This window comes from Mycetomoellerius zeteki, unplaced genomic scaffold, assembly GCF_001594055.1.
Source record: "Mycetomoellerius zeteki isolate Tzet28-1 unplaced genomic scaffold, Tzet1.0 scaffold102, whole genome shotgun sequence".
Taxonomy (NCBI): Eukaryota; Metazoa; Arthropoda; class Insecta; order Hymenoptera; family Formicidae; genus Mycetomoellerius; species Mycetomoellerius zeteki.
In genome coordinates, this window is record NW_017255933.1 from 479,732 (window position 1) to 493,239 (window position 13,508).

The window sequence follows — 13,508 nt, forward strand, 5'->3', positions numbered from 1 at the left end:
CGTCGTGATGCATGCACTAACGGCACAAAATAATTCGTGTTGTAACGTTTTCGCAGAAAACGTATGCCGCAATTTGCCAAATCGTTGTTTGTCGCATACGCGACACGTAATAAGAGGATGCCTGATTTCAAGTGTGCGATAATCGCGCTCATAAATAAAAAAAAAACAAAAAAAAACAACGAACACCCAGTGTTCGAAACACGCGGTACGTGCCTCTGGAAAAAAATATACGAGCTTCTTCCCGCGCTGCATTCATGCTCGCGCGATTGAATTAATCGGGTAATTGAGTTAAGTACTCAAAAATTCGCCGGCGCTTCGCGCATAACGCTCATGAAATGCGCATGAAATAATTTCGATGTGCATTTCAAAATGCGGCGCATCTGCTCTATAATTAATACGGCTAACGGGTTATGTAGTCTCCAACGACAAATTTTTGAAATCATAAAAACATGCTTTAACATATTGCAATTGCAATCGGGGAATACGTTGCCGCATTTGCGTCGGTGTGTAACGGTGGAAGGGCGACAGGCAGAAATGAGGACGGATGCATTGGTGTCGCAAACGTTAATAATGACGTTTCGAGCGGTATTTATAGCGGACTGCCAATGGTATTATCGGTTACGGTGGGTCGACAAAAAAATACCAGCGCTTCCCGCCGCGGGATATCAACCCTGGAAATTATTTTTGCGTCGTTCATTTAATATTACGCAACAAAGGAAATTTACATTTTATTCGGATATTAGTTTAACGTAAAAAAATTCTCGCGAATTCGTAAAAGCAGCACCGTCCAGCAAAACGCAATGGCATTAAATTCACCCGTTTTACGCGAAGCGATTCTATCGCCTGGATTGCTCCCGTATACCGCAGTTTAGTTTTATTCAACGCTAAACAGAGCGGTGACGCCGAAAACACCAAGCGCGCGCAGCTGTTCCGTAATTAATACAGTCGACGGTTCATGTAATCATCGACGACAAAGTTTCGAGCCCATAAGGACGCCATGCTTTAACTCTGTGCGACAGGAGAGCGCGGATACATCGCGTCGCATCGGCGGCAACAGTGGCGGGAAAAGGGCGACAACAATGAAGAGGAGAAGAGTGGCGAAGAGCGGCGACGATGGCTCGCGATGGGGCGAGCGCCAGTGTGTGTTGGTGGCGACGGTGGCCGGCGTGGTCTGTGACGATGGTGGTGCTGGTGGTAGTGGTGGTGGCGGTGGCGATGGTGGTGGTGAAATTTATACCGGATGCCAGCCACCTAATAACGTTATTGCGTTGTATAAACTGCGAGAGCGCGGCGAGCAACGCTCCAGCACATTAAAGCCGCCGTCGGCACCATAGAAGCGCGCGAGTATAAATAATACACCCGCGGTCTCTCATTTCCGATGCCGTATTTAGTTTATTAGCGCGACCTGGAATTTTTCGTGCCGCGTCGCACCGCACCGCGCCGCGCCGCGCCGCGAACACTAACCCGCCGAATTACAGGATACAGTTTAGTGCGAATCGAGCCGGGGTCATAGCTCCATCCGCTTCCTCGTCTATCCCCTTCCCCTCCTCCCTCCCCCCTCCTCCCCCGAATACATATGCGGAAGTTGACGGCTTTACGACGGTGTCAAAAATTGCTGTGACTCTACGGCACTTCTCGACGACGTCCGACTGCGTCCAATCCGCCGTCTTGCTTTCCAGCTCTACCAACATCGTTTTCCGGTAACGTTCGATGAAGTACGATATCGGCAAATGTTAGAAAAAGAAATTCTTAATTCTTTTGATCCTATACAATTTCATAAATTAAAAAGAGAATAATATCTTGTCGTTTCATGAGAAGGAGTAAAACGATAATCTTAGGACACAGTGTCAACGACACTACTGGCGCTGTGTTCCGAAGAAACACGTCCATACAGATTACGAGTTGGGATAAATCAATGTCGAGTGGTACCTCAACCTGGCTCAAACGAGCGCGGAGCCTTCATTGGTTGACTTAAGAAAACTAGCAACCCTTCGCGAACGTTTCGAGTGGCTCGTCTCGATCCCGTCTGTTTACACAAGATCGCGTACACCAGATGCAACGTCGTTAGGAAACGTTCCTGAAATTACGCGGTGTTTATTTAACCCGTTACTGTGCCTAGTATTGCGCTTCACCGTGATGGAACAGATTCTTGTCGAGATTATATAGAAAATAATCGAAAGAAAAAAAAGAAAAAATAAATAGAAGGTATCATTATATATAAATGTAACAAGAAATTTTATTTCATATTAAAAATTTTCTGTTTTAATTATATTTTATATATATATATCTTATACTTATATATATTTATTTAGGTAAAATATACAAGTAAAAAATACCTATCTATCTCTTTACGAAAATACCTCACAAATTATTGTTATATTCTTTGCGTATCATAACTGTAAAGTATCGCTTAAGTAAATAAGTTCAATTTATGGACGAAAGACGTAATACAACTTGCGTTATTCCTTGCAGCATACCCGCCACAGAATATAAACCTATCTCTCCTTATAAAAAGCTTGTCAACGAGTCTAAACAGATGTAAGGTGGCCCGGTATCGCGAGAAAACTTCCGTCGTGGTTACGGAAAAATCCTTGTGACATACGGGAACATCTGTATCGTCGAGACTTGTAGGATGTATACATGTAGGGTGGTCACCCTATGGAGAGAAGGGAGTCGTCCCGGTGGTCTCCGAGTCATCCAGGACCTTCGATTTTCCAGACTGGCGCCAGCACGCCTCGCGTCTGTTTGTGGCCGAGTCGAGTGCCTGCCGCGAGGCTTTTCCTGCCTAAATCCGTTCAGGAGTGTCTGACCTGCGGACCTCGAACGGCTCCCGTTCGACCCTTCGAAGATATCCTGAAGCCCGAGACGAGAGCACTCAAAGGGCACTCGATCCATCGACGCCGTCGATCCTACCGTTCGACCTACAAGTCAGATGAACTGCCTGCCTCCCACCGTGTTTTCTTTCGAGAAAGTAGTCCCGGGCATGAAGATTTATTTACTTGAACGATACCTCCTGCCGGCTTTACGATCAACTTGCATGACACGTCTCTCGCGCTGCAGCGCTGCTCCGATCGCTCGAGTGCTACCATCTGACATTTATAACAGCGCGTCGCGTCGTCTTTGTATAAAGTTCTGTTCTATGCGACTAAAAGGATAGCTGACTAAGTCACGGAATTGATCCTAACTTTTAAAACAGACACAAGTTCTATAATAATCTACTAGTCATCTTAACCGTCAACTACAACACTGAACCTTTTGGATCCGAACGAATATTTTAGTTCGTACATTTCTGTAAAACTCTTCCTTACGTTTTTGGACATAACTTTTAACATTCTTCGAAATCTTTTTTTATTTACAGATTTGAACACTACAGTTCAGCGTTTAAAAAAAAATTAATTAAAATCCATTGAAATTTATGGAAGATACAAGAAAAAAAAGTTCGAGTTCAAGATATCCATACGAGTAAATTAGGATATTTTTTGATTGCGGTGATTAAGGGGATTAATAATAAATCAGTCTTCTACAATTAATCTTTAAAATACAGCTTTCTTTTTTCCATAAAACTAATATATAATAAAAAATATATAAAAGACTTTCTTGAAATATTTTAATATCATTGAATTAACTTGCCGCTGCATTCAAATATCTCCGAGAGAGGTAAAGTTTATCGGTTTATTCCGGAGGAAGGGGCACGCAATACGCGAACAATGCAATGGCTCGTCGGCCGAAGAGGTACAATAGCAGTCAATAATGCGTGTGATTTGTGCAATAAGCGGCTATTGCACGCGCAGCCGGCGCCGCGCAATTCGATGCTGCGAAATCGTTCCGCCTCGGAACATCGCCGGCGCACGTGTGTGCCCGGCTACGCGATATCCGGTGTAGCGTGCACCGCCGATGTTACGTGCATTTGCGCTTGTCATTACGCGCGTCGCGCGGCCCGATACGTATCGAGGCGCATCGTCATTTTCGTTGATGCCGCTTAACGATACGCCGATTACAGTCTCGGACTGATATCACCGTCGTAAACATAGCCTGCACAAATCGAGATAATGACGGACATGTACAGAATTACTACTGGAGGTGCTTCGTTACGCGCGAGAGATAAATAAATTTAAGATGGTCACAGATCTTCGAACGCATCGAAATGCCTTAACACATAGTTAGATATCAAAAAGCAATGGGCAGAACCCAATCCCAGAGTTAAAAAAAAAAAACATTTTGTTATTTTTAACTTCCATTAAAATGTAATTTAATCTATTTCTGTGATTAGTTTCAGAATAAATAAACGTCCATGCTACTGTGCACTTAATAAATAATAAACTAAATTTGAGTCAAATTTAATACATTTTCTTCCGTTAAATTGTTTAACTGCGTGGTGTGTATTTAAATTAACGTCATATTAAGTAGGAGTAATAGCGGCCTATAGAAATAATTAAAAATAACTCATATTGTTGTAATTTGTCATTATAAATTTAACAGTGCATGCTTCGTATTATGTTAATCAGGAGATTAAACTTTCTATAATAATTATACAAAAGATATCACATTAATTATGATTATAAATTTATGTACCGAGTTTATTGATATTATTTATTACATATATTCTGCTCATTTCGTATTCATTCCTGCCTTAATATGTACCTAAAACGGTTGATGACTCTAATATCGAATTCAAAGGCATAAAAAAAAGGCCAAGTGGAACGTTACGACGAATATCAACTGAAATGTCATCCCATACATCTTCGAAACGGTTGCCAATCGACATTATAGCGTCCGATAATAAAATCCCTTTCGACCGTACAAACGGACTCGCGTCGAATTCCACCCTCAAAAATCGCGCTTGGTATTCGCGCGTCGTGGATCGATCGTAAAGATCGATGGACAATGCACGATGTGGTACGCGTTCCGAAACCGAAACGAAGGATCAGTGGTCCATGCGGGACAGCGAATAACGCGCGCGAGACCAGAGATAGGGAAGGGGGAGGAAGGGAGGGAATGATGATGATGCAGTCGATGGGTGGACGATGCTCACGCACGCGGTGCATCCGGGGATCGCCACGCTGGGGGGATCGACGCGTTCGGTCTGTGCGAGTCCGGGAGACAGGAGCCGGCGGTTGTGTCACGCCGCTACGCCATGCCATCGATGCACTGCTCGTGCTCGACGCACCGAGCCGCGTCACGCCGCGCCGCACCGCGCCGGTTCGACCGCCGGTAGGCGAGATAGCGACTCGGGATAGGATACATATAATTACCGGAGAGAGGGGATCGTGCTCCATTTCACACATCGCACACCGTGTGATCGCGTCACACGGCCGACGCCTCGTCGCTTCACGTATGCGGCCGCCCTGCATTCTGCATGCGTTCCGCGCGCGTTCTCTCTCTCTCTCTCTCTTTGTCTCTCTCCGTCTCTCCATATTCGTGTATCGAATGGATCGATTCGGATTTTACGCAACGCCGCGATCGAATGGCCGTGCACCGCGGTTCCTTTCTCATCAAAAATCGAAGAGACCAGGGGATGATTATTGCCGCGTCCTGATGCGTTTGCACGCGCATATATTTTGTGAATTTTCATCGCGTATGCGTGGACGCGGTTAATTATTCACCGCAGCGTGCATTCGATTCCACGAATGCAAAACACGTATTATATAAATAATAAAATATCAATATATGCATTTATAAAAAAAATATATTTTTTAATTTACGTGATATCAACGTTTGCAGAAATTTTATTTAGAACACGTAAATGCCTGAGATTACAAAAATATTAAGAGAGAGAGAGAGAAAGAGAGAAATATCACCATTTAATGAGCTCTAGGATGGAGTCCTTTCTTAAACGAAATTAATATAGTGTTGAATACAAATGAATATAAAATAAAAATATTAGTGAAAGAAGCGACAAGTTCTTACTTTTCTACAAATGTATCTTATTAAGTATAATTTTATTGCAATGAGGACTAATACGATGAAAAGTGACGCAAGCAGCTGTTCTTTTCGCAGATGAATTTCAAAGTTGCACGTTCGATCGCGAGTTAATTCAACGTCACTGTATTACGTAGAAGGGCGAAGGGGTGGTTTCGACACATTGACGGCGATGCAGTAGAGTGGCAACAAACAGCGGACACCAGATACTCGACGGTCCCGCATCCGTACCCGCACTCGCACACACAATCCGACCGCTCACGCAACGCACACGCACGCACCTTCCTGCGCCCGCGCGCACGCGTTCGTCTCCACGCGCGTGTATATCCGCACGAAGCAATTGAACGGCGAATGATTCAATTTGTCAGACCAATGAGTTTGTCAGGTGCCACTCCATGCCGCGCCGTACGGCGCGCGAGAGCTCGAATTGGATTTGATTTAACGTTGCGCGTATTGCCGCGCATTACACACTAGAAATATCGCAAATCTCTCGCACGGCATCCAATTACTTGTTCCCCGAATACAATGCGGAAAAGCCGCGCGCCGCTACGTTTGCGCGCACACATACCTTTACGTGCGCGTGTGCGCGCGTTTGGCTGAATATGTCGAGGCCCCGCGCGAACGTATAGTGGAAGTTCAAGCCGCGTTCGGCCGCGTGAAATTCCGGATTTCGATATAATGGAGATCGTTGTATCTGCGTACCAGCTGCGCGCGCGAATCTATCCGGTTCTCGAAAAACATTTTTGCACCGTGGTGATTTTGCTCGTTTACTTTTACATTTCGAACGACACGTGACGATGAAAAAAAAAAACCGAATGGTTCATTTGTTGCAGATGACGTTTGCGCAACAATCCACTCCGAACGATCTGTCATGGGACGTTGTGATACTTATATCAGCTTTACGACATACAGATTCAGTGAAAAGGTAAGAACTATTTTAAGTAGTAATTATAATTATTATGTTATGTGATGATTTCATTTTCCGCATCTTTGGAATTTTAAATAAAATTATTTTATTTTGCAAAAGAAAAAGATTTTATAGTTAAAAGGATTACTATTAGCGATTTATCATCGATTAAACAGTGAGGAGAATAATTCACTAGTACTTTCAAATAATTCTTGCTTTGTCCTTGTTCGCGACTCCTTCTTCTTTTGCCTCCGTAGCGAACGACGTACTATCCGGTTGTCCTGACTTAATTAAATGGTTTAAGTTCCAACGAAAATCCGAGGCCGATATCCGACGGCGAAGCCACGGGAAAAAATATTTCAACCGGATTAAGTACGTAAGCTTTAGAAAAAGGTTACGGAGGAGAGGCTGCCGGCTGCCGTGGGAATAAATTCTAATGTGGCGGCATTATAATTGCGCGGTTTACGTTCGCTACCGGCCAAGGGCTGCACCGGAGCCAAATTAGCGACGATCATTATTTATGTCTCGCAAGGAAAAGGGGTTAAAATGGCCACTCGTTGCCGCCGTACTTCTATAACGCAGAAGACAAAGGGTAGTTAGCCTCATCCGTGATGGGGATTCCCGAAAATATATATATATATATATATATCTCTCCAGGAAATTACTTATCTCACCGAAATGACTGTCGAATTATGGCTGTAGTAATGTATTTACTTGTCGCTTCAATATTTGTGTATTAAAAGATGTTGTTATTTAAAGAACAGATATAAATTTGAGTTTTATGAGTTGTTGACAAATCAATATTTTAATTACACTCTAAATTACGCTCAATACTTAAGAAAAATCAGTTTCAAATTGGTTCAGGAAAGAAATCATTGATAAAGTTGATGAGGTAATGAGATCCTGGGACATTTTGTATACGTGATGTACAGTACTAAATGATTCTACGCGTTATAATCAAGCCGTTATGCGCTCCCCTTGTAATTTCCCCGCGATTAAGTAATTACGCACGAACTTAAAGTCCGTTGGAAGGTGCAACGAATCCGTCGTCGGTGTTTATCGTGCCGATAAGACGACCGGGCGTACAGAGGGTACGCACGTTCCTTATTCCTTTTTTTCTTTTCGTTTTTCTCTCTTTTTTTTCATAAACGACACGAGGTTCGTAATTTATAGTACACCGTGACAGCGCATCGTCTGGACTTTATAACTTTATGGTGCACGACAAACAGAGAGAGCGACTGATAAGTAGCTATCTGCCGTGTTAAACATGTTATCCTAACCCGTTACCGACATGTCTACGCCGAAGTGCAGATAAGCAACAAGTGTGCAGTTCGCGTCGAGCCGTTTGGGAAAAGATATTGTGTACTCGCTTCTCGTTAATTATCTCTCGCCTCTTTCACGCTGCTTTTTTTCTCTCCTCTCTCCTCTCATTTTCGTTCCCCGTTCGGTCGCCGGCGTTAACGCTGGTGCCTACCAATAACGGACGATATTGCTCTCATCGAACGAGTTTTCACGTCGCCTCCGTCGTTTAATTCCTCTTCACGGCGAGAGAACGATAGAATTTACGTGAATAAATCACGACTAAATCGCGGTGATTGAGTGGCGACTGGAAAAATAGCTCGAAAGGATTGAATGTTTTAATGCTGAAAATATATTTAAAACGAACGCATACATTTTTTGTTATGTATTAAAATTACTATCTTTTCTGATTAAGACGGATTAAAAGGGAACTGGTTGTACTTTTATTAAAATTTAACATTCCGATTAGAGAACGGGAGATTCTTACATAATAGTGATCTCGTACAAGCGAGACTTTACAGTTACCCGTAAGCTGAGTAATTTCCGAAAGTATCTTCTCTTACGGAACGATAAATTTAGATCCTGACATTTAATTATACGACACGAAGCTAAAGGGTGGTTTCTTGGACTATGAGATGACTCTTGTTTCGTTAATTTTAATGGAAATGGACACTATGCTACAACATATTTGCTGAATTGTTGAGGATTTTGAATGATTACTTTGCGACTAAAAGTTTTTGTCTGTATTTATAGTTACTCAAAATAACTATGAAAATCCTAATTTTATTATTAATTATAATAATATCTAGAGAGAAGAATATTATCTTTATAATTTATGCAGTGGGGTCATATCAATAATTATATTACATATTTAATTCATAATTATATCAATATATAATTAACACAATAATTCCTTCTTGACCGTTTAATTATTTATTGAATTTATTTTTACCTCAATTCTCAACACTAACAAATATCTTATTCTCTCTGAGTATCGAACAGTTAATACTACATGTTTAACCTCGCTTTCTATCTTCTCTGGCTGGGGAGAATAGCACGACCTTATAATATCGATATAATTTCTCCGGAGGGTCCTGTATGACTTTCGACCACCGAAAGTTCGAGAACAAACCTACATGCAATTAAGCGTAACGGTTCTTCCACATCTAATAATAAATTTGGCGATGGTGCGGGTACCGGGCCGCTAATGCGTTAGAGCGTATAGATTGTTGTTAATGGGAGTTATAAGGACGCATTAGTCTGATAAATAGTAATGGGGTTTATTGGCGGAAAATCAGAAAATATGACGATAGCCGGGGTATTCTCCCCCCTTTTCCTTACGGATACACAGCGAGATGTTCCTTTTTCTTGGGATCTGCCATCAGCCACCATAAGCGTGGATATATGGACCCTAAGTTTATTATATTTGCCGGCCACAAGGAGGCTTCATCGGCTATATCTATGAAATACTGTTTTAGACGCGGGGGCTGTGAGATTCTTTCTTTTTCCTCACCCTCATTCCATCGATGTATCACCATGCGCGAATCATTGATGAACAAGCTCTTTGATCGCCTCTTTCAATATATAATTATTTGAATTATTTTTATATAGAAATTAATTTGACATGTATTAATGATACGAGTTGCTTTGACAGTCTTTAGGTGCGTTCAGGGAGACGCTATTAGCGCTATTTGTATCATTCTATCCTTGTTTTACGTCTAATAAACAACGAAGATAGAATAACAGAAGTAGCGCTATTAGCGTCTCCCCGAACGTACCATTTTACTTTATCATTTTTATTACGTTACATTTAAGATGTATTTATTTTTGTAGATAAGAACTTTTTATTCTATCGAATGAAGAAAGAAGTTTGTCAGATTTGAATAGATGATGAAGTGATGTTTGTAAGAAAGATATGCAGGTAGACCTGACCACGTTGTAGACTAAGTAGCATCATAGGTCGTGACGTTTATGTATACAAACGCGGTCAATGGGTTTTTGGTTCCTAGCTACCGCACTCGACTACTGGATGTTTATTTCGAGGGCTTTGAGAACATAAATTTTTCTGAAGAACCTTGAAAGCGAGGAACCTTCTAACGTCGACTATTTTCTTCCATAAAGTTGTACTACTTCGCAGTAGTGGATTACCGCTTGTAAAGGAGATGAAATTTACTTCGTAACCACAAAAGAGAAAAAGGACAAAGTTCTTCTTCCAACATTAAAATAAATGGATTTTTTTAAGCGTTCAATGGTCTTTGTTTTTTTATCTCTTTCTTTCTTTTGTTTTATATTAATATATGTTATATGTATAGTATCTTAATTTAATATTGTAGCCAAAGCTTTTAATTTTCAAAATTATTTTAAATAATGTATTAATATTGAAATATATCGACAAAACATCAACGTTGAAAGCTTATGACTTTGTAATACGATTAAATAAGAAAGATCGTTTATATAATTTTTCAATATATTTAACATACAATTTTCATTAGAACAAAGAACCTGCTAGGGTCTTATGAATTCTTACTTATTTTCGTTAATTTTTATTTTATGAACCCAAAAACCTCTTTTTAATTTTTAGACTTATACATTGTATAAATCTTAGCGTCATTAATAATTGATTTTAATAATACAAACTTCAAAAAGGAAGTATTTTTTATGGAATGAACCGCATGTCGTAAGAGGTATATACAGAAAGTTAAACGATGTACTGTTTTAGTAGCAGGCATTCATAACCTCGGACTTTAACTGTCTAACATATTTGGAGAATAGTTCCTTTTTTCCATGGTGTCTTGAAGATGAAAGAAAATAGAGCAGAACGTAGGAATCGGATGTGACTGCGTTCTATTCCTATATAGCGCCAAGTTCGTCCTTTCCGGTCTCCCCCTTTATATTCCGGAACGATATAAGCAGCACGTGTGGCAATGCGGTTGTCGTACGTAGTGGCTCGTGGTAATGTATACGGGGCAACGTCGGTGTATACGGGTGAGAATTACTCTGAAGTCGGGTCCCCCGCCGAATTATACGATTCACCTGGTCCTTATTTTACGACGTTTATATTACATCGCGCTGCGGCGAATCTTGGCTGCCGGCGTGCTTCTTGCGGCTCGACTTTTCCTCGCCGCCGCGTTTAATCTTATTTCATCGTGGATACTGTGAAACCGTGAATTCCGAAATTTCTGTTGTAAACTTTCATCGCTTAAAAAAACTCGAGGCACAATGTCATGTCTTGACGCACTGGTACAATTGTCATATCTGTAATTATTTATTATGGCATTTCATAAGTACAAAGTTATATAAAATAGTAATAAAATAAAAATAAAAAGTTATATTCTAGTAGTGAAATAGTGATATAATTAAATATGTTAGTTCACAAATATTCTCTCTAAATCTGAATTACTGATAATCAGTCCTAAGTATGCCACTGGTTACCAGTGAATGAAATGTGGAATCCCTAATCTAGCTAATCTTGCTTTAGTATATAAATTCGATGTATATGATATTGGAACTAAAACGTGTAAATATCGGTATTTTAATTATATATAAATGCTCAATTTTTTTATGACATTAAACAAAGAATTTTTTTAGTTAAATTTTACTGATTGTCAAGTGCCAAGTATGTCACTAGGTAATCAGTGATTCTCCAATGATTCACATTTAGAGAGTTAAAATGTCGTAGCGTATTATCGTACAAATTTATAATAGAATGAAATTATGTTCCTACATCAGGATATTTACAAGGACTATTATAAATATTCTCTCGTCAGAGACCTAAAGCTTAAATACACAATTCTGTCTGAAACAAGGCCGAAGTATAAATCTATCAACGAGGAAAGAGTTACTCATAAAAAAATGAAAAAAGAAATGGAAGATCGCTAACACCATCAGGCAGTCGTTGCGTTATCGCGGCATATTTAGTCTTGCCCGCAACCTCTCTTCTGCTTCTCTACCCCTTGCCTAGTCTCTCCACCGTTAATGCCGTGAGTATCCTTCGATAAACAACGGAGCAGCAGGTTGTTCAGATTTTATTTGTCGAAGCCGCCAGCGCCCTTCTTCATATCCGCGCTTATCGTTCTCGGACGTTCCTCCCCGGACCCTCTTAGGAAGCTGGAAAAAATCCGTAAATGGGTAAATATTAAAGGCTCAGCTCTCCTCACCGTGTCGTCGCGCGTACCGATAACGGAGGTCCCGCTTTCGGAGCTTCACGATACTATCTTTATTTCTCGAGATCGTAAAATTTTACAGTCGACGGGCAGGGATTTTTATCGTCATGACGGTCCGTCGCTTTTTTCGCTTTTACCACGCCTATATCTTCACGATATTTGTACACGGGGGATGAAACGTGAACACGTTTACAGAATACTGTCAACAATTAAAAAACCTATTGATCAATTGGACGTGTATTTGCGTAACTGACATTAGTTGTGAGCCAGTAGCGAGTAAAATCGCAATTGGCCACACGTTCAATTTCTCTGAAACATGAACTTTTCGCGGACATCATCGAGACTATTGTCATTATCGTTTGTCAGAAAAAGGGGGGTAAGTAAATAGATAGGACAACGGACTCCGCAGGTGGTACGACGAGGGTTACAGTCCGCTGTTATACTGCGCTCGTCCATTAGCCCGCGTCCACGAAAATTATCTGTGACACAAAGACGATAGGCGGGCGCGCGCAAACAAGTTAGCCGCCTCCTGATTTTGCGGAGTGGCAGCCTCATAATTGTTACGACGTAACCTCCAGATAATCGCGTCTAAAGTTTCAGGACATTTCGTACAGTTAGTTGGCGGTTTGGTTGGGAGCCGGGCATTTAGCCCGTATTGTCGTGCATACGCCGAGCGTGGATGTACACGCTCGGAGTCCTCTTTGCCTACAGGCTCGTTCAAACGGAACGTACGTGTTCCCTTGCTCTGTCGGGGCGCGGGATTGTACTCCTCCCGCCGGCTTGAGCGTCCGTAATCCGTTCATGGACGAACTGTTGGCTCCGGTAGACACGTACAATGCTTGCCACTTGAACTTCCACGGATGCTGCGTATTCACGCTGTTAATACCGCATAATTTCTATTATTTTTCACCCTTGGCTCCTTAATCGCTTGTATCTCGATGTGACAATGGGAACATATGAGAAATTGTTATTTCTTTCTTGATATATCAATATCATGTTTTAATTTTCTCGACACTTTCTCTCTTTTAACTTATCAACATTCTTTGTAAAAATTACAATAGTCAAATTGACTCTTTATTTCAGATTTTTAATAAGTATATATGAATTACTTAACAGTTTTTGTAATTCTCGTCTTTTTGGATATAAAATCCGGATGGACGAAGATCTACAAGAATAGCGCGTACAAATACAATAAAATCGCGTTCGAGAAAGAGGGAAAG

The 13,508-nt window shown here is 41.1% G+C and overlaps 1 long non-coding RNA gene across 1 annotated transcript; it reads left to right on the forward strand.

Moving 5' to 3' along the window:
- Positions 1-2,870: 2,870 nt before the first annotated feature.
- Positions 2,871-7,229, forward strand: LOC108732140 (uncharacterized). The gene is made up of 3 exons (XR_001937052.1): positions 2,871-3,277; positions 6,753-6,844; positions 7,084-7,229. It is a non-coding gene; the product is annotated as an uncharacterized lncRNA (long non-coding RNA).
- The last annotated feature ends 6,279 nt before the right edge of the window (positions 7,230-13,508 follow it).